Source organism: Octopus bimaculoides, chromosome 16 (assembly GCF_046866305.1).
Source record: "Octopus bimaculoides isolate indiv1 chromosome 16, ASM4686630v1, whole genome shotgun sequence".
Taxonomy (NCBI): Eukaryota; Metazoa; Mollusca; class Cephalopoda; order Octopoda; family Octopodidae; genus Octopus; species Octopus bimaculoides.
In genome coordinates, this window is record NC_142943.1 from 7171548 (window position 1) to 7183611 (window position 12064).

A 12064-nucleotide genomic window follows, 5' to 3' on the forward strand; every position below is an offset into this window, starting at 1 on the left:
AGTTACAGCCCATGTTTCACTGCCATGTAGCATGGCTGTTCGTACGCATGCGTCATACAGTCTGCCTTTTACTCTGAGTGAGAGTCCCTTTGTCGCCAGCAGGGGTAAGAGCTCTCTAAACTTTGCCCAGGCTATTCTTATTCTAGCAGCTACACTTTCAGCGCACCCACCCCCACTACTAACTTGGTCGCCCAGATAGCGGAAGCTATCGACTACCTCTAGTTTTTCACCCTGGAATGAGATGGAAGTTGTTTCCTGTTTGTTTACAGTCTTTATTGCACCTGAACATCTGCCACAAACAAAAACTAACTTGCTAGTTAACCTGCCTTTGATGTTGCTGCACCTCTTATGTGTCCATAGCTTGCACCGGGTACATCTTATAGTGTTACTACCTACTCCTTTTCTACATACTGAGCAGGGCCATCTACCTGAAGGGGTTTGTGTTTTATCTACCTTCCTACTTATTAGGATTTTGGTTTTAGCTAGGTTGACTCTAAGGCCCTTCAATTCTAGACCTTGCTTCCACACCTGAAACTTCTCCTCTAGTTCTGATAGTGACTCCGCAATTAGGGCAAGGTCATCAGCATAGAGGAGCTCCCAGGGGCAACCTGTCTTGAACTCCTCTGTGATTGCCTGGAGGACTATGATAAATAAGAGGGGGCTGAGGACGGAACCTTGGTGGACCCCTACCTCTACCCGGAATTCATTGCTGTACTCATTTCCAACCCTCACCTTACTGGCAGCATCTCTGTACATGGCTTGCACAGCTCTCACTAACCATTCTTCTATCCCAAGTTTCCTCATTGACCACCAGATAAGGGATCGGGGGACCCTGTCAAAGGCTTTCTCCATGTCAACGAAAGCCAGGTACAGAGGTTTATCCTTAGCTAGGTATTTCTCCTGCAACTGTCTCACTAGAAATAAGGCATCAGTAGTGCTTTTACCTGGCACAAACCCAAACTGCATCTCATCTAAATTGATTCACTCCGTAATTAGTTGGGCTATGACCCTCTCTGTAACTTTCATAACCTGATCTAACAGCTTGATGCCTCTGTAATTATTTGTATCTAAAGCGTCACCTTTACCTTTGTAGCAGTTGACTATGATGCTGCTACACCAGTCATTGGGTATGACTCCTTCGTGTATCACCTGGTTCGTAATACGGGTGACTAGGCTATAGCCAACACTGCCAGATATTTTGAGCATCTCTGCAGTGATTCCTGATGGGCAGGGGGCTTTCCCTGTCTTCATACTTTTAATTGCTTTATCTACCCTGGTACTATCAACTCGGATAGCTGGTCCCTCTATTGGGTCGACATACGGCAGGCTCTCTTTCTCCCATTCATTCTCTTTATTAAGCAATCTATCGTAGTGGCATCTCCAGACCTCTTTCTTTGCATCCTCATTTAATGCAAGCGTACCATCATCCATGCGAACACATTTCTCTCCTACAACATCACTATTCTCTCTCCTACACTGTCTTGCAACACGAAATACCTCGAGTCTTTGTTCCTCACGGCGCAGAACATTGGCAAATCTTTCCTTATCTGCTTCCCCTCTGGCTAAATAAACCTGTCGCCTAGCCTCCCTTCTGGCACATTGGTACAATTCCCTGCTACCACCGTTCTTCCAGTCCTTCCAAGCCTGTTTCTTTTGTCTAATAGCCCTGTCTACCTCCTTGTTCCACCACCACGTTACTCTGGGTCTGGAGGGGACCTTACACCACCCACAAATCTGGTCGGTGGCTTTCAACAGGTTGTCCCGCAGAAATCTCCAATTGTCTTCCACGTTGTATGATGCTATATCCCCTTCTATTTCGTTAAATGCTTCAAGTAACTTGTCTCTAAGTCTCTGTCCGTTTGCAGGGTCTTTAAGCTTCCACACCCTTCTCCTCCAAGCCTGTCTAATTCTGGGCACCCATTTTGCCTTGATCCCAAAGTCGCTAACTACTAATCTATGTTGTGGGGTACATTCTTCGCCAGGGTAGGTTTTGGCATTTATAAGCCGCCCTCTTTCCCTATTTCTGGTGAGGATGTAGTCGATTTGGCTAGAGTGTCTGCCGGAGCGGTAGGTGACTAGGTGACTGGCAGGTTTCCTGAAGTTGGTATTGCAGACCATAAGATCGGTTGCATCACAGAACTCCAGCAGTCTGGTTCCCTCCTCGTTGCGGGAACCGAAGCCATAGCCTCCATGTATGCCATGGAAGCCTCCAGCACGACGTCCGACATGACCGTTGAAGTCTCCAGCCACAAAGAGAAGGTCCCTGTCACTCGTCGACGAGGTAGTTTGCAAGAGGGTGTCATAGAATTGGTCTTTCAGACCATCTGGTAGCCCCGGTTGAGGTGCATAGGCTGAGATGACAGTAGCTAATCTATGATGAAGCACTAGTCTGATCTTAAGTACTCTGTCACTTACTCTAACGACCTCGATTACCTTATCCACCCATTTCTCCGCTAGAAGTATTCCTACGCCCCCGACCCCGTCAGTGTTCCCTGCCCAGAAAATCTTGTACCCGTGTTCTTTGCCTGTGAGGAACCTCGCAGAACCTCCTCTCCATCTTACTTCCTGGATGCAGCACATATCTACGCGTCTCCGTTCAAGCATCTCAACAATTTCACCAGATCTACCTTTCAGCGTGCCGACGTTGAGAGTGCCAATCCTAACAGTATGGGTGTTGGGGGTGTGGGCCTGTAGCCTGGGAAGGGGAAAAGCAGTGTTGTGTACCTGAAAAGAAAACTTGCAATTGGAAGAATTCATAAGCAAAACAGTACCTACAACCTGCAAACATTTCTCAAACTTAATGCGCTACCCAAAAGTAGAGGAGAGGATGGCCAAGGCCACTATATGGGTTCCGGGAGACAGCCGAGGATGACAGGATGACAGAGGAATGAACTTCCGTCAGCGAGTAGATAGGGCTCTTAATTGTAGATTTTAAATATTTGAGAGACAACAATGCATAAATCGTAAATATTTAATCATAAATATATTCATTTATTTATATATATATTTAAATTTATTTATATATATTTATTTACTTATATATATATATATTTATTTATATATATATATATATATATATATATATATTTATATAATTTTATATAGATATTCATATATATATATAATTATATATATGTATATTTATTTATTTATATATTTTTATTTATATATATATATATTTATTTATTTATATGTATTTATATATATATATATGTATTTATTTACATATATATGTATATGTATTTATTTATATATATATGCATTTATTTATTTATATATATATATGTATTTATTTATACATATATATCTATTTATTCATATATATATATATTTATATTTATTTATATATATATATATACATATATATATATATTTATATACATATATATATATATATTTATATACATATATATATATAGATATATATTTATATACATATATATATATATTTATATACATATATATATAGATATATATTTATTTATTTATATATATTTATTTATTCATATATATATATATATATAGTTATTTATTTATACATATTTATTTATTTATATATACATATTTATTCATTTATATATATTTATTTATTTATATACATATTTATTTATTTATATATATATATTTATTTATATATGTATTTATTTATTTATATATATTTATTTATTTATATATATATTTATTTATATATATATATATTTATTTATATATATATATATTTATTTATAAATGTTTATTTTATATATATATATTTATTTATAAATGTTTATTTTATATATATATATTTATTTATATACATATATATTTATTTATATACATATATATTTATTTATATACATATTCATTTATTTATATATCTATTCATTTATTTATATATCTATTCATTTATTTATATATCTATTCATTTATTTATATATCTATTCATTTATTTATATATATATTTAATTATATATACATATATTTATTTATATATATATTTAATTATATATACATATATTTATTTATATATACATATATTTATTTATATATATATATATATGTATATGTATATATTTATATATATATTTATATATATTTATATTTATATATATTTATATATATTTATATTTATATATATTTATCTATATATATATATATATATATATATATATATATATATTTATATATATATATATATATATTTATATATATATTTATATATATATATATATATATATATATATATTTATATATATATATATATATTTATATATATATATATATATTTATATATATATATATATATATTTATATATATATATATATATATTTATATATATATATATATATATTTATATATATATATATATATATTTATATATATATATATATATATTTATATATATATATATATATATTTATATATATATATATATATTTATATATATATATATATATATTTATATATATATATATATATTTATATATATATATATATATTTATATATATATATATATATTTATATATATATATATATATATTTATATATATATTTTTATATATATATATATTTTTATATATATATATATTTTTATATATATATATATATTTTTATATATATATATATTTATTTATGTATATATATATTTATTTAGTTATATATATATATTTATTTATATATATATGTATTTATTTATATATATATGTATTTATTTATATATATATGTATTTATTTATATATATATTTATTTATTTATATATATATATATTTATTTATTTATAAAGTGAAGTATATTGCCACTTAAGTGTGGCTGACCCCGAGGGGTGGATGTTACTGTTACTTTTAGCCCCAGGAGGACATCTCCTTCAGCTGGCTTATCGACACACTTCTGTGTCCTGTTTGTTTTGCCAAGGGAAGTTATCCCTCTCATCGTGATCTGTAGCACGAACGGACCCGGCTTTCAGGGCTATCGGACGCTGACGAAGGGAAATAACAGAGTTGGCCTGATTCCAAAATGGCATGATATGTTGAGCTGCAGCCTCTAGGAGTAAAGTTGAAAAAGTGTGACACACTGACATTCGTATTTATTATATTAGATGAAATGAATGAGAAGCACTTAACTTACCTGTGTTTCTCAAAGTTCTTATGAGACAAGAAAGTGAACATCTGTACATTTTTGATGTTTCGTTGAAATGCTCGCTACACTCTATACCTTGTTTGGTTGGGGTGATGGTGTATTGGCAGCTATAACACATTTGACGGCATTCTGTAAAGTAGGTAGACATAGACAAATCAATGTGCACACACACACAAATACTAGCAGTAGATTTGAGGAACCGCTACTACTATTACTACTGCTAAGGAATTAACGAAAGGATTGTCCACAATTAAAAATCTGATTGTAATCCATCCATCTACTCTGCTTGCTTTTCCTGGGAGGGTCTGGGGACAAAGTCCTCAGGCACCTTCATCATAGGGTCCTACCAGAAACAATTGTCATTACAGTTTGTTCGAATTCCCCAACATGACCAACCGAGACTAATGGATATTATCTGACCAATTTGTCATTTGTATGATTTGGAAGCACCAGCTCAGACTACAAAATAAACTGACCACAACAACAAAGACTACGATTAAATTAGAGAGCCAACAAAGCTATTTCTATGTGGTTGCTGACTCTGCTTGAAATAGCAGTCAAGCATCCCTCAAACCACACTTTCCTGCTTTAAGAAAGGAAGGACAGATGGGTTAATGTAGTGCTAGATACATTATTCTTTTATTTGTTTCAGTCATTTGACTGCAGCCATGCTGGAGCACCATCTTTAGTCAATCAAATCAACCCCAGGACTTATTCTTTGTAAGCCCGGTATTTATTCTATCAGTTCCTCTAGCCGAACCGCTAAGTGACGGGGATGTAAACACACCAGCATTGGTTATCAAGCGATGTTGGGGGGACAAACACAGACACACACACACATATAGAACGGGCTTCTTTCAGTTTCCATCTACCAAATCCACTCACAGGGCTTTGGTTGGCCCGAGGCTATAGAAGACACTTGCCCAAGGTACCACACAGTGGGACTGGACCCAGAACCATGTGGTTGGTAAGCAAGCTACTTGCCACACAGCCACTCCTGCGCCTATGCTGAGGAAAAAATCAAAGACAGGATGGTCTTTTCAAATGTTTTATAGTTCTGCTAGACTGTACATGATCTGGATTAAACAACAGTCATTTAGTTATGTGATGACTGTTAAACAATGGTAGGGTGTAATTAGAGTAAATTTGGCTGTCATTTCTTATAAATCAAGCAACTTGGTAGAATTTCCTGCATTGTTTGTGTCTAGGAGGTAGCCGGTCACAGGTCAGTTTGATCCGGACTGCCTAACACAATAATTGCTGCCTCTGACCATTAGAGAAATATGTACGCACTGTAAAACTGAGTAGAATTATCAAGTGCATGAAGATGGTCAAGTACATGTATTCTATCTAGTGAGTACAGTCTAGTACTCTTCCAGGAGTACAATTTATGGTAATCTACCATTTATACCATTATCTGCTATAATGCTACCATTCTATTGCTAACACCTCAATAATAATAATAATAATAATATTTATAGGATTGAGGTTACTCCTCCAGAAAGTATAGAAGCAAAAAAAGAAAAAAAAAAAAAGAGTGCCATTGTTATCAAGTGAACAATATTTCGACATTTCGTGTGTCTTCCACAGGTTCAAAACAATGAACCTGTCAACCTACTTAATTTTGGTTAATAGTTATAGGATTGAGCTTACTCTTCCAGGAAATATAGAAGGGGAAAAAAAAAAAAAGAAGAGTGCCGTTGCTTCTATACTTTCTGGAGGAGTGACCTCAATTCTATAAATAATACCAAAATGAAGTTGATTGACAGGTTTATTTTTTGAACCTGTTGAAATATCTTTCACTTGATAAGAATGTCACTCCTCTTTTTTTTTTTGTTTCTAATAATAATAATGATGATAATAACAATAATAATTTATTTCTTTATTGCCCACAGGGGGCTAAAATAGAGGACAGGCAAAGGGATTAAACGGATTACATTGACCCTAGTGTGTAACTGGTACTTATTTAATCGACCCTGAAAGGATAAAAGGCAAAGTCAACCTCAGTGGAATTTGAACTCAGAATGTAAAGACAGTCAAAATATTGCTAATAATAATAATAACAATAACAATAGGGCCCCACCTGCAAGGTCATGCACTGCTTATCTTGATATGAGATCACCATGTCACTCACATATGGTAGTGATGATGGGTGTACTGGGCTTTGTATATTTTACTCCGGTGTCATATTGATGGCATGCACTGCTCTCTCACTCAATAAAAATGATATTCCAAAAATCTCATTGAAGTAATAAATTCAAGAGCAGTACCCTTAATCAGATATGGAGTTGGAATTATAGACGACCAGAAACTTGACAGAAAAACTAGCAAGTTGTTGATGATGCATTGAGCCTACTATCCGAAAGCTGATACCAACAGGTTGTACTTGAGGAGAGACCAGGGTGGAAGAGGCTTAATAGCAGTAGAAGAATGTGTGTAGGTTGTTAAAGAACAGGTGATGAAGAGCCTAATAGGAGAAAAGGAGAAGAAGGAATACAAAGTGAGCACGTCAGACAGAACGAAGAGAAATCTCTGCATGGTCAGTTTTGGAGAGCCACTGAAGACGTATGTGGAACAAAATCCTGGGCTTGGTTAAAAAAAGGGACAATTATAAAAAGAAACAGAGTCTGATTGAAGCAGCCCAAGACCAAGCGATAAAAACAAACAATTTGAGAAAAAATATATATGGAGAGAATATGCCAGAAAAAATGTAGAGCTTGTGGAACTTGGAATGATGGAATGAGACAGTAGCACACACATTGTGACAGAATGCCCCAAGTTGGTACAGGAAGAATATAAGAAATGGACCCCTTGCAAAGTAAATTGTTATCAAATTTTTATGACTTGTTTACCACTTATGAGGACACTTTCGATTGGTCGCTTGGCAGAAAAGTTATATAATCACCTGGTAAGTAACAATCAACTTCTAGTGGAAAAGAAAGTAGGGCAACAAAAGACCACTTATTAAATAAAGAAGAAGAAGAAGCTTTGTCTTACCTGCTGAAGCCAGAATGAGAAGAAAGAAAGTCAAGAGGACAACCATGGTTGATGGCATCTGCCAGAGTCTCTTGATGTTGTTGGTGGTCAGAGTTTGAATGAAAATTGTTCTCCTGACAGAACGCTGATCCTGCTTTTACCTTACAAGGAGTTGGGTAGAAGACAGAAAGGAAAGCAGAAACAAGTTAGCCTTCTTTTTTTGCTGTGTGAATAGAGACTACGAAATCCAGTTGAGAGCAGCATTCCAACCTATGCTTCCACACACCTTTCTAATCACGATGTGAATAAGGTCTCTAAAGTGCATTCTTGTTCTGCAGGCGTGGTTTTGTTTTGCTTTGGGGTTTCTTTTGTTCATTTTTGCTATTATCATCATTATTATTATTGCTGTTTTTCGCGTTGCCCTGTTTTAAATCCAGTTGAGATGCATCAATAATGAGATTCTGTCGAAGTAGGTGAACTTTGCACATTGATATTATTTCCGCTATTATTAATTCTACTATCAGGCTGCTTATGATCGCTTCGGTTGCTATCCAACTCCATTTCCATCGTGCTATCAGATAGAATCATTCCCACAGCATCAGGCATACTAATATTTTCTATTTCCATGTATGAACTAGACCCATAATTCACATTATCATTAGAGGCGCTAAGCAAATATTGGTATCTCAAGTATTTCAAATTTAGCATATGTAAAACAATACTGATTAATGAAACCTATGAATAAACATTTACTATATCTGTACACAATATAGCAACTTTATTTTATATACTTTCGACCTAGGTGCCTTATGTTAAAACTTCCCCTGCTCCATTATAAACTGGTCTACTAGTAGAGAAATCCCCCCACCTATAGTAGTTTGTCACCAAATCCCCAAAAATTTTATAACCGTATCATCCATGTGTATTGTTTACCCCTTTCCCTTTTCCTATAAATAAAATGCTGGTGCCCTCTTAAGCTTTGAATCCCTAGGTCTGATAAGATGATCCATAAATCAAAAACAAAAAAAAAAAAGAAAATCAGTGACAGTAAAAAATCTGCTTAGAATTAATTACTAGCCTGTATGGTCTAGTTAAGTCAAAATGGTCTTTTGTATTCTTCCTTTCTACTTGGAGAGTTTAAATGTAGTTATAAAAATGTCCTTCTGTTTAAATATAATTTCAGTAAATTTCTATATCTTTCTGCAGCTGAGGATTGCTCTGCATTTTACATTTAATGTAATGCTCACATTGCTTAAATAAATGGAGTTGCATGAAACGATCGTACTGCATTAACTTTGGATATCCTTGTTGCTTATTTTGATATATATATATATATATATATATATCTAGGAGGTGAAAAGGCCTGGCAGTTAGGGCAGTAGACTCATGGTCGTAGGATTGTGATTTCGATTCTCAGACTGGGTGTTGTGAGTGTTTACTCAGCAAAAACACCTAAAGCTCCACGAGGCTCCAGCAGGGGGGGGGGGGTGACCCCTGCTGTACTTTTTCACCACAACTTTCATCCTGATTCTGTTGTACCGGTAATTCAAAGGGCCAGCCTTGTCACACTGAATCTCCCCAAGAACTACATTAAGGCTACACGTGTCTGTGGAGTGCTCAGCCACTTGCACGTTAATTTCATGAGCAGGCTATTCCGTTGATTGGATCAACTGGAACCCTCATTGTCGTAACTGACAGAGTGCCATGATATATGTATGTGTGTATATATATATATATATATATATACATAAAAATATATATATTTATACACACACATATATATATATTTATTTTTATATATATATATACACACACACGCACATATATCTCAGATAAGTTCACCGTCATCGATTCACCACAGGGAAAGTTAACAATTTTTTATCAATAAAATAATTTTTAACTATTAATGGTGAGATACTTTGGATATATTTTCTCAGTAAACTTTCCTCACAGTGAACTGACCTGTAATCAATTCTAATATGGGCCATGGTTAGCCATCTGGTTTCACCAGTCCTCAGTCAAATCGTCCAACCCATGCTAGCATGGAAAGCGGACGTTAAACGATGATGATGATGATGATAAACAACGTTCTAGGCTTGAACAAACAACAATTTAGAGGCGTCTGGAGGGCAGAAGAAAACTGGTTCTTTAACCCTTTAGCATTTAAACTGATCATATCCAGCCTAGATATTGAACCAGTCAGATCCTGCCTTTCACACAGATCCTACAATGTCATTCTAAAAATATATAAGCACGTCATCAGAATCTCTAAGCTATGAAATTATACCTGATTAATTAAAAACAATGGTAGGGGTTCCCTGAAAGGGGTCTCAGAGAATAGCATCCCTGCCTTCCTGAGCTAAGTTTTCCACCACATTTCTTAAAAACCGTGGTAGAGATCCTGGTCTTGGGACCACTCATGTCTAGAAACTGAGGTTGGGGGTAAGCAAAAATCATGCTCCCCATAGAAAATCCAGCTCCAAAAAATCCTCATGATAGCAAAGGAGAATGGGCACCAGCCAGCCCCAAGGTTGGGGTGGGCTGCACCTGCCAGCATGGAAAACAGATAAAAGATGATGATATATATAAATCTGCTTCATTTATTATTATTATTATTATTATTTATTATGTGGTTCTGTGTGGTTAAGAAGTTTGCTCCTCACCATATGGTTTCAAGTTCAGTGCCCGTGTGTGGCACATTGGGCAAGTCTTTGTCTTGACCTTGTTTTAAATGAACGTCATTCATTTCCAGTATGTCTGGCTATGGGGAAATATTATCTCGTTTGGAAACGGGTGAGGTTTAGCGACAGGAAGGGCATCTAGCCATAGAAAATGGATGTTAAAAACGATGAAGATGATATCTGTTTGGTAGTATCTTGGAAGAATGATTATAATAGATACACAAACTCGTTCTATTTCATTTCTTTTATTATTATTAATCTCCTAATCAACTAGGTTCGTCTGTCACCTGAGGTAGAGAGGGCATATCATTGATAAGGTCACAAAAGGCGACTGATCAATTGACAAATATAAAACTGAAATAGCAATTTACAGTTTTGAGAGATTCAAGGGAGATAAGTCCAATAGTTTCGGGTAATCTCCCTTTATGATAAAGCTATTTATGCTGTTAGTTTAAGAAGCTGTAAAGCACTCAGTAGAAAAAGCGAAGTTGTTTACAAATTACTGTCGACCTTAGGACAACGGAAGACATTTTAATCTATATTACGTCTATTTACACTTTGTTCCTTTAAAGACAAGTTTATGCAAACACCACGTCATTAGGTCTCCTTACTCGGACAGTTACTCTTTTACTTGTTTCAGTCATTTGACTGTGGCCATGCTGGAGCACTGCCTTTTAGTCGAGCAAATCGACCCCAGGACTTATTCTTTTGTAAGCCTAGTACTTATTCTATCGGTCTCTTTTTGCCGAACCGCTAAGTTACGGGGACGTAAACACACCAGCATCGGTTGTCAAGCGATGGTGGGGGGAGACAAACACGGACACACAAACATATATATATAAATACATATATACGACGGGCTTCTTTCAGATTCCGTCTACCAAATCCACTCACAAGGCTTTGGTCGGCCTGAGGCTATAGTAGAAGACACTTGCCCAAGGTGCCACGCAGTGGGACTGAACCCGGAACCATGTGGTTGGTAAGCAAGCTACTTACCACACAGCCTACCAATCTGATTCAACTTATTTGATCTGATAAACCTATTCCCATCTTCCTCCGTCCCAACGACAGCTCCCATCCTTACCAACATGGCGTTTGAACTTCATTGCTGCTGTTATATGCCAGAGAGCAATCAGTGGCACATTTCATCCCGACTCACATACCACACTCCTGTGGCTCGGGAGGTACAGTATATTAACTGTTACTTGTTTCGGTCATTGGACTGCAGCCATACTGGAGCAGCGGCTTGAAAAGTTCGCTCGAACGGCTATAAAATGGGGAAGTAAACA

The 12064-nt window shown here is 35.5% G+C and overlaps 1 protein-coding gene across 1 annotated transcript in view; it reads right to left on the reverse strand.

Moving 5' to 3' along the window:
• Window positions 1–5240, reverse strand: part of LOC106874799 (uncharacterized) — a 14522-nt gene extending 9282 nt beyond the window's left edge. The window contains exon 1 of the mRNA XM_089364068.1: window positions 5107–5240. The gene's annotated coding sequence lies outside the window, so the exon portion shown is untranslated. The remainder of the gene's footprint in view (window positions 1–5106) is intronic.
• Window positions 5241–12064: the final 6824 nt, after the last annotated feature.